This window comes from Crinia signifera, chromosome 5 (assembly GCF_055691185.1).
Source record: "Crinia signifera chromosome 5, ASM5569118v1, whole genome shotgun sequence".
Classification (NCBI taxonomy): Eukaryota; Metazoa; Chordata; class Amphibia; order Anura; family Myobatrachidae; genus Crinia; species Crinia signifera.
Genome location: NC_139221.1, coordinates 289,089,020 through 289,100,211, shown reverse-complemented (window position 1 = coordinate 289,100,211; position 11,192 = coordinate 289,089,020).

The window sequence follows — 11,192 nt, the reverse complement described above, 5'->3', positions numbered from 1 at the left end:
AAGTGTGAAATGGCCCCCACAATTGTTAACGCCACCCCACGATCAACGTGAACCCGAAGCGTGGCGAGCGCAGCGAGCCCGCGAGGGGCGGCGGTACGCGTCCTACGACCTTTTCATACCCCCACTATCCACGTCGGCGTGGAGTTGAGAATAGAATAGTGTGGCGAGCGCAGCGAGCCACCGAGCCCGAAGCGTGGCGAGCGCAGCGAGCCCTGCGAGGGGACGAGGATACCTGTGAAGCCCGCGAAGGGACGCGTTTACCTGTGAAGGTATCCGCGTCCCCTCGCGGGGCTCGCTGCGCTCGCCATGCTTCGGGCTCGGTGGCTCGCTGCGCTCGCCACACTATTCTATTCTCAACTCCACGCCGACGTGGATATTGGGGGTATGAAAAGGTCGGAGGACGCGTACCGCCGCCCCTCGCGGGCTCGCTGCGCTCGCCACGCTTCGGGTTCACGTTGATCGTGGGGTGGCGTTAACAATTGTGGGGCCATTTCACACTTCAGGGTGGCTATTTGGCCTCTGTGGGCCATTTAACATTGTTTCCTATGGAAAAATCGTGTCAATTGAGGCATTGAACAGTAAAATCGGGTCAATTGAGAAATTTAACATTGGTCCCTATGGGGCATCGCGGGCATCGCGTCGCACCCGATTTTTAGTGCATTCAATGGCCGCGATGCCCGCGATTTCTAGTGGCGCCGTGAAAGTACAGAAGTACCAAATTAGGTTTTGCCCAAGGTTTTTTCTTTTGCGGATGGACTGCCACGAATAGGCCTGTCCTTTGTGCATGCCCCCCAGGCTAAACTTTGCCAGCCCCTGCTTGCGTGTGCCCGGCGAACAATCAGTTCCAGTGGCCGCACGCAACAAGCGAATTCACATGCGCAGAAATGTGCATCCGCAATCAAAAAACATTGGTCGCCGTGCGAAGGAGCGGCTTTTGCGAATGGATCTGAATAAGGTCCATACTGTATGGGATCTGCATGGCCAAGTGGCATTGGCCTCAGCTCATCCCATTATAATATTAGGCCCCTTCAAAGATTTCCAGTTCTAGTCCCATTATGTCCATAATCCGGCCCTGCATCCATCACTAAACCATAGACACTATTCTCATTATTATGGTATATTAATAATATATAGCTGTTATGCTGATGGGCTTCAGTGGTCACAGTTCTGGAGGGTGATCCCCATATTAAGTGTCATGTGCAATATTTTCACATGAATATTTCCTTAGAACTTAAGGAACAAGGACAGGCGTGGCCCATTTACAGGTAACAACTGATTCAGCTTGCACTACTCAGATACCATTACTCCTATAAATATTCAACCATGTCTTTAGACAAAGGCCCATTTCCGTCAGCCCTCACAAACAGATCAATTACACGTGATAGCCATTCTTTTGCAGTCACAACCGAAAATACCATCTTTAGCTCTCAGGACTATTACGGATTGTGTTTAAATAAACTGAAGATAAGAAATCCATTATTGTGATGACAGAGAAATTAGTACGGTATAAGAAACGTAATCTGTGAATTCAACACTTTGAGGTTAATTTGAATCTACATTTGAAATGGCTTCTACTTATGTAACTGGCTGACATAAAATGCTTAGATTGACTGTCTTATCTTCCTCTGCCAGAAGTCTTTCACATCCCTTAATACACATGAATGTGTCCATGTTTAGGCTGTTACAATGTGCAAGCTTAAAAGTTTATGGAAATTGTGATCCTGTGGTCGGAAATATATTTTCAGCTGCAGTATACAAGAGTTGAGCACCATTATATAAAATGAGCCGCGAAATGTTTAGCTGCAAAGAGAAGTGTTGGGAGTAGTTGGAAGCTAACACCTTGCAACAGTAACATCTGTCGTGTGCAATAAACACTAGGCGCGTCAGCTGTTTTATGTCATCACTACACAGTCTCACCAAATCTGTCGTTATCGCGTAGAAACCATTATTTGTGATGGCAGCATTATATTATGGAGAGGTGAACAGGAGGCATATACTATTGCTGAACATGATCTGTTTGCTGTTCTTAACAGTGCCAACTACAATGCAGTATAAATGCTTAGTAAATGTATTATACCTAAAAGGTCTAGTCCTCTCATCAGTATAAATGTAACATATGCATATCTAGTATAGAACAAACACAGAGCTTGATTCTGCTAGACTCAGGAAGCGGTGAAGGTCGCAGTCCCAAAGTCTCGGCCCCGCCATCCCTTTTCCATTCCTCCCAACTTTTTGTGCAGCGAGGGAGGGCCATCCTCGTGCGCTGGAGGAATAGATGTGCTAGCGAAGGAATAGCCTTGTGCTTGCGGGAATAGACGCTGTGCGCATGTGTTTTCACTGAGTGACAGGGGGGGGGACTCCCAACTGCCCCCCCCGCAGCGGGACACTGCCGGCCACAGGAGTGACACGGGAACGTCCCCAAAAACTGGGACGTTCCCGCGTTATTTTGCAGGTCTCACAGAATCACAAGTGAATAATTAGCTCCACCTGTGAATCTTTTAAAATGTGTCAATGAGTAATGAATCCACCTGTGCAGCTCCTGCCGAGTGACCTGGAAAACAGGAACTGTGTGGAGTCCTGAGGACCGAGTTTAAGAACCCCCTGCTATAGCAGAACAACACCACTTCTATTTGACAATAACTTCACTTTACCATGACTTCTGACCTAGGTTCCCAGTGGGTAACCTAAAACTTCACTGCAAATTATTTGAAATGAAATAAAAATGAGATATAAGATAGTGAAAAGTGCAAAAGGGTGAAAACCATACCCAATCGTATTACAGATTTTTGCCTAATCTGCCAAAAGACGCACATTACATGTTGTATAATCTAAAGTAGGTATTGGTACATTTCACTACATTCAATCAAGTCAACAAGTTTAATTGTCTTATATCATTGACAGTCTGAAATGAAGTCTAAATTCAGGTCATAGTTTGTAAGAGTCTTTTACTTGGCTTACTGTGAATAAAATATATATTTTTTAAATGATGAATACATTTAGCTAGTGTGCTTTGTGCTCTGAGGACCACTGCTCTATAGCAATGGTTCTTTATGAATCACAGTGCCCTAGAGCATCATCACTTTGTACAACAGACCTACAGGTTGATGACCTTTTACATTGACAATTCGCAAAGAGGCCGATTATCAATGAACTGAGCATTGGCAGCAATGCCCTGCATGACGCCTGGCTGCGACCAAGTCCTACAATATTTTCTGTTTGCTGGCTGTACGCAGGGCAGCTGAGAGGGGGGGGGGGGAGCAGGTACTAATTACCCAGGCTTGCTGGAGGGGCCCAGCAGAGGCCCTGGTCCGACCACTCCCCTACCGCTTTTATCCCTCCCGGGCAGCACACACACCTACAGCATGTGCTGCTGAGGGGGGTGTGACAATAACACCCCCCTTGACTTTGAAGTGTGTTTTCACCCCCTAAACACTTTGAGAGCGTGGCCTAATCGCAGGAGGTGGCCACGCCTCCCGCAATTAGACCACACCCAATTTTTTTTACCGGGGCCCAGCATACCTCCCGGCAGCCCTGGCAGTACGCATAGTGATGGACACACATTGAGCGTGTATGGGTGGGAACCGGAAGTTTCATGGGAGTGCCAAGAAAAATGCTGGGTGGGCCTAAAGAACGCGAGGAGTGACAGGGAAAATGCAGATGTGCCTAAGCCTGGTAGGGGAGGGTTTGTGACATCATCAGCAACCCGGATGTGCCTGTTTTTCCTCACAGCGCCTAATAAGTTCTGCGGTACGTGGCATCTGCGATGACTTGTGGCCAGTGTAAAATCATTTGATGGTAAGCCTGTTACCAAGGATTTTGGACATATTCACATGGGTGCGAATGGTTCTGAAACCGTAAACATCCATTTGCACAGAGAGCACATTAATTGGCAAGGTGGGATTTCAATGGAGCCGGGCGACTAAACATTGTCCGCTACAAATTCGTGGCCTCGTGATCAGGTCTGAATTGGGCTCATTGGCAGAAAGCCCAAGGCCAAAAGTAATAGCCATGCTCCCCTCAGCTATGGGGAAATTTGGTGGATGGGGGACCATGGAGGGAGCAGGTGGATCTGGGTCCCCACTGGGTTCCCCTCCCCCTCTGGTAAGATACTCTCTGCTCTGTGCATCCCTTATGTAGTTTTTGGGTATTGTAAAGTTATCTTAAACCTAGAGCAATGTAATTGGACAGGCAAGTACGTAAATGCTAAATACAGTTAGTGTTTGGTCAGACGCATGCAATGTTAGACTTGGAAGAATCCCAGATAAGCATATGAGGAGGCGTATGTCTTATTCCTTGCTTGCTAATTGCACCTCATTCTTTAGCATCACTGCTACATAATACCGGTCATAGTCGTCTGTTTGCATTACTTATTTGTCATTTCCATTCAGGCTACTGCAAGAAAGAGGCTCGACAATGAATTTTTAAAGGGAGAAAACAAGAAAGTAGAGGCATTTGTGTTTCATTACTTTTGTGTGGACATTGTGACTGGCATTTGTTAATAGCCATCACTATTCTCTCTTCTATATATGACACATTATTATGTAATTGTTTTGGCTACAAATATAACTTTCCCTGTTTTTTGTAATAGTGAATTATCTTTATTGTCAAGACTTTGGAAATGTCCATGAAAGAACCAATATTATTCTTCGAAGTTACAATAGTCACCACATTTAGAACCTTGGAGTTATTACAGCCGATGCTGTAGGCAGCAGCGATAGCTCTACTATGGTAACACCACCTGCTGCATTACCGGTCCGAGCTTAGTCCTAGGACACCGTATTGAATCACCTGTGTCACCATGTAGTGGCGCACACATGGGGGGGGGGGGGTCCTCAGTACCATTGCCCCATGCCCCCAACAGACATTTCTTACAACACCCAATCTGATCATTATAAATCTCAACCCATCCGTAGAGGAAAGTTCACAGGAGACCACAGGTACACCCAGATCCCATATTTCTGACTGATCTGACAGACACTTGGAGCTCTAGTGCAAAGATTTTCTATTGGCCATTTAAAAACCATAGTGTGGGATGCAGCTACAGTACATTGGCCAGTATTCAATGCTTTGGGCGAGCTGTGACAGCGAGCAGGGTCAGTATTCAACTGACCCCCTGCATACGCCGATTCCCCCTTGCTCCATTTTTGGAGCAAGGGGGAATCGGCATATGCGGCCGCTAAAACAGTGAGACTCTCAGCTAAATGCAGTGGGCTCCCTGCATTAGCCGCAAACCTCGCTGTTTGGGGGAAACCTCTCTGTCCTCTAACAGCGAGGATCTCCCCGGAATGTAGAATAGGGTGAGCTGCCAGCGCGGGGGTTAAACAGCGAGGATCGCTTGTTTTCGGCGATCCCTGCTGTTTAACCCCCACGCCGGCTGCATTGAATACAGGCCTTTATGTGTATGTAAGCCGGTCAACTAGCCACTTACTGTAAATACTGGGGCAAAGTGCTGCAGGGGCACATTAGTTTCTGCCTTCTGAATAAGATCCATTGTGGTGCAGAATCTTAATTCACTAGTGTCAGGCTAAAAATGGGCAAGCAATGACTATAGAGAGCTAAGACATTATTTAAATGTCAGTGAAACATAGTAATACATACTGTACCTGTAGTATCTTTTGCCTACAATGTACTAATATCTGTTAAAAACTATAGGGGTACATTAATTAAAGCATTGAAAAGAGGTGATATTATATAGGAATACAGAAGGTGGTATAGCTTTATATATATACAGTAACGTTGGATTACAGCAGGTGGTATAGTTGTGTATATAACGTAGGATTACAACATGTATAGGTTTGTATATTACGTAGGAATAAAGCACGTGGAATGATTTGGAGGGGACACACAAAACTAAGACACTCCAAGGGGGAATATGGCTGCCAGCTGACATCCAGTGATGTCAGCTGACCGCCCCCGGCACCTATGTGACAGGGTGATTTCCATGGGAACGTCCAATGTTTTCACACCCCCCGGCTGCAATGGTGGGTGCTAATGCCTGGGGAACACTCTGTTCGCCATGGCTGCTCGCACCCTGCGTATGCACGTGCGCAGTACAAAAACACTGCGCACCGTTGCGAATTTGCAATGGTGCGCATGGACCAGAATAAGGTCCAATGACTAAATAGATGTTTGTATACTTGTCACACACTATTAACATGGCACACCCAGCTAAGCAACACTTATACCACAAACACATTCAATGGCCATTGATGACCTGTCGGTTTTTTCTACTTTGTATCTTAACATTTATTTTCATCGGGTACCACAGAACTAAATTCATATGCTGCAGCTCTGGTTTGTAACATCGGCAAATCACCACACACTTGCTTACTATGTCATTACTGTCTTCAGCTGTCACCTTTTTTTGTGATCTGCGTTTCAAAGGAACTTATAATTAGTAGTGACAGAACTACACAAAAGACAAAAGTATTCCGATGCTGTAACCACTCACAGGCATTTATGATTAAATTAAGCAAAGCAGTCACACAGCCTTCTGAAAACCTGATAATTATCACAAGATAATAAACCTTAGAATCGCTTAATAATGGCCAACTTTAATCTTAATGACAAGGCTAATGTCTTCTCTGAGTAAGAAGATCACTCCTTAAGAATAAAGTACCTTTACATTCATTTATTAAGAACAGTTTAGGGACACGTCAATGCAATTTAGAGATCAGTTCAATTAGAAAAGAAGATTTACTTATCGACTTGTTAACTAGAAGTACACAGAATTTTTAGTATGTCTTCATACCTCCCAACATTACCCTCTCCAGGAGGGACACAATGCTCTGCACATCCCTCTTAAGCAGCCCATACACGGTCCGTTTAACGGATCCGTTTGGGACTTAATTAGCACACATCGGATCGGATCCCTAGTGCATGCAGTGTGCGTGCACTGCGATCCGATCCGATGTGTACCTAGTACAAAAAGTATGTGCAGCACATACTTTTTGTACCGAACGGAGCCATACACAACGAACCCTGTATGGGCTCCTTAAATGTATGATTGCCATCACCTGTGTTGAACAGGTTAATTGGTAAGAAAGGTGCTGCAACACAGGTGATGGCAATCATACATTAAGAGGAAAGTGCAGGAGCAGAGAAATGTGTCCCTCCAGGAGAGGGTCATGTTGGGAGGTATCTGTCTTATTATTTTAGTTCCCTAAATTCTTGTCTGTACTTAATTTATATTTCCCAAAATTTTTAAAAAAATCCAGATATGTGTTAGCAACTGCGAAACTGCCGCCATTATTATCAATATCACAATGGAGAGTTGGAATGGAATATCTTCGCTATGTACTAAAGATAGCTCAAAGGGATAGCAGTAGTGTTAACCACTGTCCTTGCAAATGGCTTCCTTGGAATTTTGGAGGGGTCTTTTATATTTATGAAAGACTCCTCCAGGGCCGGAGACTCTTTCACATCGCACAAAATTATCCGGCTCATGCTGGTTTCTTGCCGGTTCGACCCGGTAATTGGTGCGATGTGAAAGGGGTTACCGTTTCCAGCTAACTGGTAGCAACATGGCAATTCAAACCTGGTAAGAAGAAGGGTTCTTACCAGATTGTTGCCATGTTGCTGTGCAGTGTGAAGTGGTTAATCGGGTCGAGCAACCCGTTTCCCGTTTACACACCTGAAGGAGGCAGCACTTGGAGCAGCGCTAGCTCTAAGCACTACCTCCTCCCCCCGCCACTGATGATGCGCTGACGCGACCCCACGTGATGAACCTGTAATATTGTCGGTTCACAGATGCAATCTGAACAGACCACACATGCAGGGTCGCACCAGGACTGAACCGTTTAAATGTCCCTGTTCGACCCTGCATTTGCGGTCTGAAAGCAGTATAAGTTCTCCTGCTAGTAAGCCCCTTTAAGGCGCCCATCCAATAGTGCAATTCAGGCCCTTTTCATTTGTTTCTGAGGCATCAGGCTGAGGAATAAAATGCACAAAGCCCAAATCACATGTGTACCTCGGATTCCGATCGGCGGTCCCATGCGCATGGGAATGTAGCCAGAGTTGCACCAAGGATCCATCCGATCCCACAGCGGGTAATGGGATTCACATGGGATATATTGCATGCAGTCCTTTTGCATGTGATCTGCTGTCCGGGACCTTTTCGGGCAGCTCAAGGGGAATCGTCTGTGACTTATCTCCTTGGAAAGATGAACTTTTCAGTCCCAGAATCTTATTGCTAGAGAGAGAAGATGGGGATGCTGACCAATAATGTCAGATTGAGCTTGAGCACAGAGAAAGATGCGTTGGAACCCAATGATTGTACTGAATGTGGCTATACCATATATACAGTAACCATACATAATGTGTGTTTGGTAAATGGCATAACTTCTAAAAGTATTTTTACAATGTACAATGGGCAAGGGCTGATGCCATAGCAAAGACATTGTAATAGTGAGGTTCAGGCATGGTTTTAGTGGATCACAGGCACAATTCATCCCTGCTTGGAGCCATGATTAGCTGTGGTCCTGGGTGGGATTCAGGATGCAGGGGCTGCTGTGTGGATTCAACATGAATTAGATTTTCATCAGGTAAGTAAGCTATAGGAAATAATCTTAAAAGTTGAGGGCAAGCAATATTATGAAGCATGGGTGGATTCGCACGGGGGGGGCACCCGGGCACGTGCCTCCCCTGTAATTTCTGACATAGCTTATAGGTCAATTGGTTCCGAAGATTTAGTTGGTTAAACGATATAGCTGGTTAAGGGGGGGGGGGGGGGGGGGTTTCTCTCTTCCTCACACTAGTAAATGTAGGGACTAGGCTGGAATAGGAATGTCCTGCATGATCCTTTGTGGTGTGAAAGGGGTATTATTTCAAATAGCCGGGACCTGCAGTGCTCTGAATACAGCCAGACAGCCCCCTGCCCTCTGCCCGGCTGTCAATGGCAGTCACTTTTGCCCGGCAGCGGTTGTCCCCCAATTAAGTGAGCAAGTATTCCCCCTTGGCAATGAGCATGTATTCCCACATGGCAACGAGCATGGAACCCCTGACAATGAGCATGGAACCCATGGCAATGAGCATGTAGGTAATCTGCACTTATGTAGCAATATTTTTAATAGGCATTATGGTGTTTGGCATAATACGTGATGGACATTATGAAGTGTGGCTTAACATGTAATGGGCATTATGGTGTAATGCGCGCCTTTGCGCACAATGTCCCTGTTTAATAAGCATATTGTGAATTTTTATGCTCTATCCATGTAGCAATCTGTTCATTTTGGCTCAATCCGTGTAGCATTATGTGAATTTTGGCTCAATAAGGGGCAAGTATAATGGGGTCTTTTGAGTAGCCACACCCCCTTTTCCAGAGCGCGCCTTAGGCGCGCGCACAACTACATCCTTCACTTTCTTCGCCAAGGTGGGCTTCTGTACTTTAAACACCAGGGCCTATTTTTAATCCCATTCCCACCACTAACACCCCTGTCCCTCTCCCCTTTCCCATGGTGCCCCCCTGTTATGTTGAGTAGTTACTGATTTTTTAGAAGGGGTTAACTGATGTGAGGTCATTTTATTGTATGAGGATCAAAAATGCTTTCTATTATATATATTGCTATCACTGTGATGCTCTAAAACATGCTCTAGAACCAAGAAGATGGCATGCCTGCGCCTGGCTTTGCAGCTAGGCTGTGCATCAAGAGGGCAGCGGGTAATATGGGAGCACTTCACTGTGTTCAGAAATTTATGCGAGCAGAATCCGGTGAGTTGGGCAGCCTACCACACGGAGTTGCTTTTTTCTAAATAAAAAAAAAACTACAGTAGGACTCAATCAGGCTCCACATCAGCCTAGTGCACATAGGATACATGCTAAAGCCTAAGCGTACCAGGGAGGTCATTCTGGTTGACATGCAAAGCTACGAAATTTGCAGCTTTTTGTGTCATTTTACTGTCGCCAACACGAACGCCCCCCCTCACGCCAAATATCCCCAAACGCATGCAAATGTATGTTTAGCATAAACATTCATTCTCATACTTGTGTGCGGGAACAAAATCATTTGCTGGTGTCATACATCTGCGGGCACCCTGTATGGGAAGGGGGCGGGTAGCTTTTATCTGCTGAAGTCAGCTGCCCACCCCCTGCACCCGCATCATGGGCGAATTTACAGCGTTTTCATGGAGACAAAAGAAAGATGTAGGTAACTCCGTTACCTGTGGGAGGCACAGAGGTGTGGGTGGCTTTGTCAAGCTGCAGTACAATGGTGGGGAATGTCAATCCCCAAAATATATATGGAAAAGGAAAATAAGTTGACTGCGCTAGTATCCAATATTTAGCAAAATTAATACTTAGACATTTCAAGTACCACTAAAATGTTTTTTTTAATCTTTAAAAATTAAAATTATAAACAATATAAACTTCACAACATTATAGCTCAGATATTGGCCATTGAAAATCTTAAAAATAAGGGGAGGGGGAAGGGGGCGGGGAGAGAAAATTTCAAGTTTCTGACTGAACTGATGAATATTGTAAGTCCATACGGTACCGTATTTTTGGTGAAACAGGTGGATTTTTAGAGCTCTGTATGTGCAGATCTGGTGTCCTTGTTCTTGGATATCCTCACTTAATATTGTCGTGACTGGGACATAAGCAATAGAACCCCGCTGGCAGTTCCGTGTTGGGGATCCAAGTTCCTCCTATGTGTGTTTGCCAGGAAAGAATTAGGGGTTGCCTCCAGGATGGTGTGCACCTTGAAAAAGCTCCCTAGTGGAGTGAAACGCGTTGGTGGTTCTACTGACTGACTGAATTCAAAGAAAGTCCTGAAACACAGCAGAGTGCTCCTATCTCGATCCTCTGAAGATCTACACCATTGTGGACACCATCCTGGGCCGCACCATCACCCAGAGGCAACCCCTAATTCTTTCCTGGCAAACACACATAGGAGGAACTTGGATCCCCAACACGGAACTGCCAGCGGGGTTCTATTGCTTATGTCCCAGTCACGACAATATTAAGTGAGGATATCCAAGAACAAGGACACCAGATCTGCACATACAGAGCTCTAAAAATCCATCAGTTTCACCAAAAATGGACTTACAATATTCATCAGTTCAGTCAGTTCAGTCAGAAACTTGAAATTTTCTCTCCCCGCCCCCTTCCCCTTATTTTTAAGGTTTTTCAATGGCCAATATCTGACCGATAATGTTGTGAAGTTTATATTGTTTATAATTGAAATTTTTAAAGATTA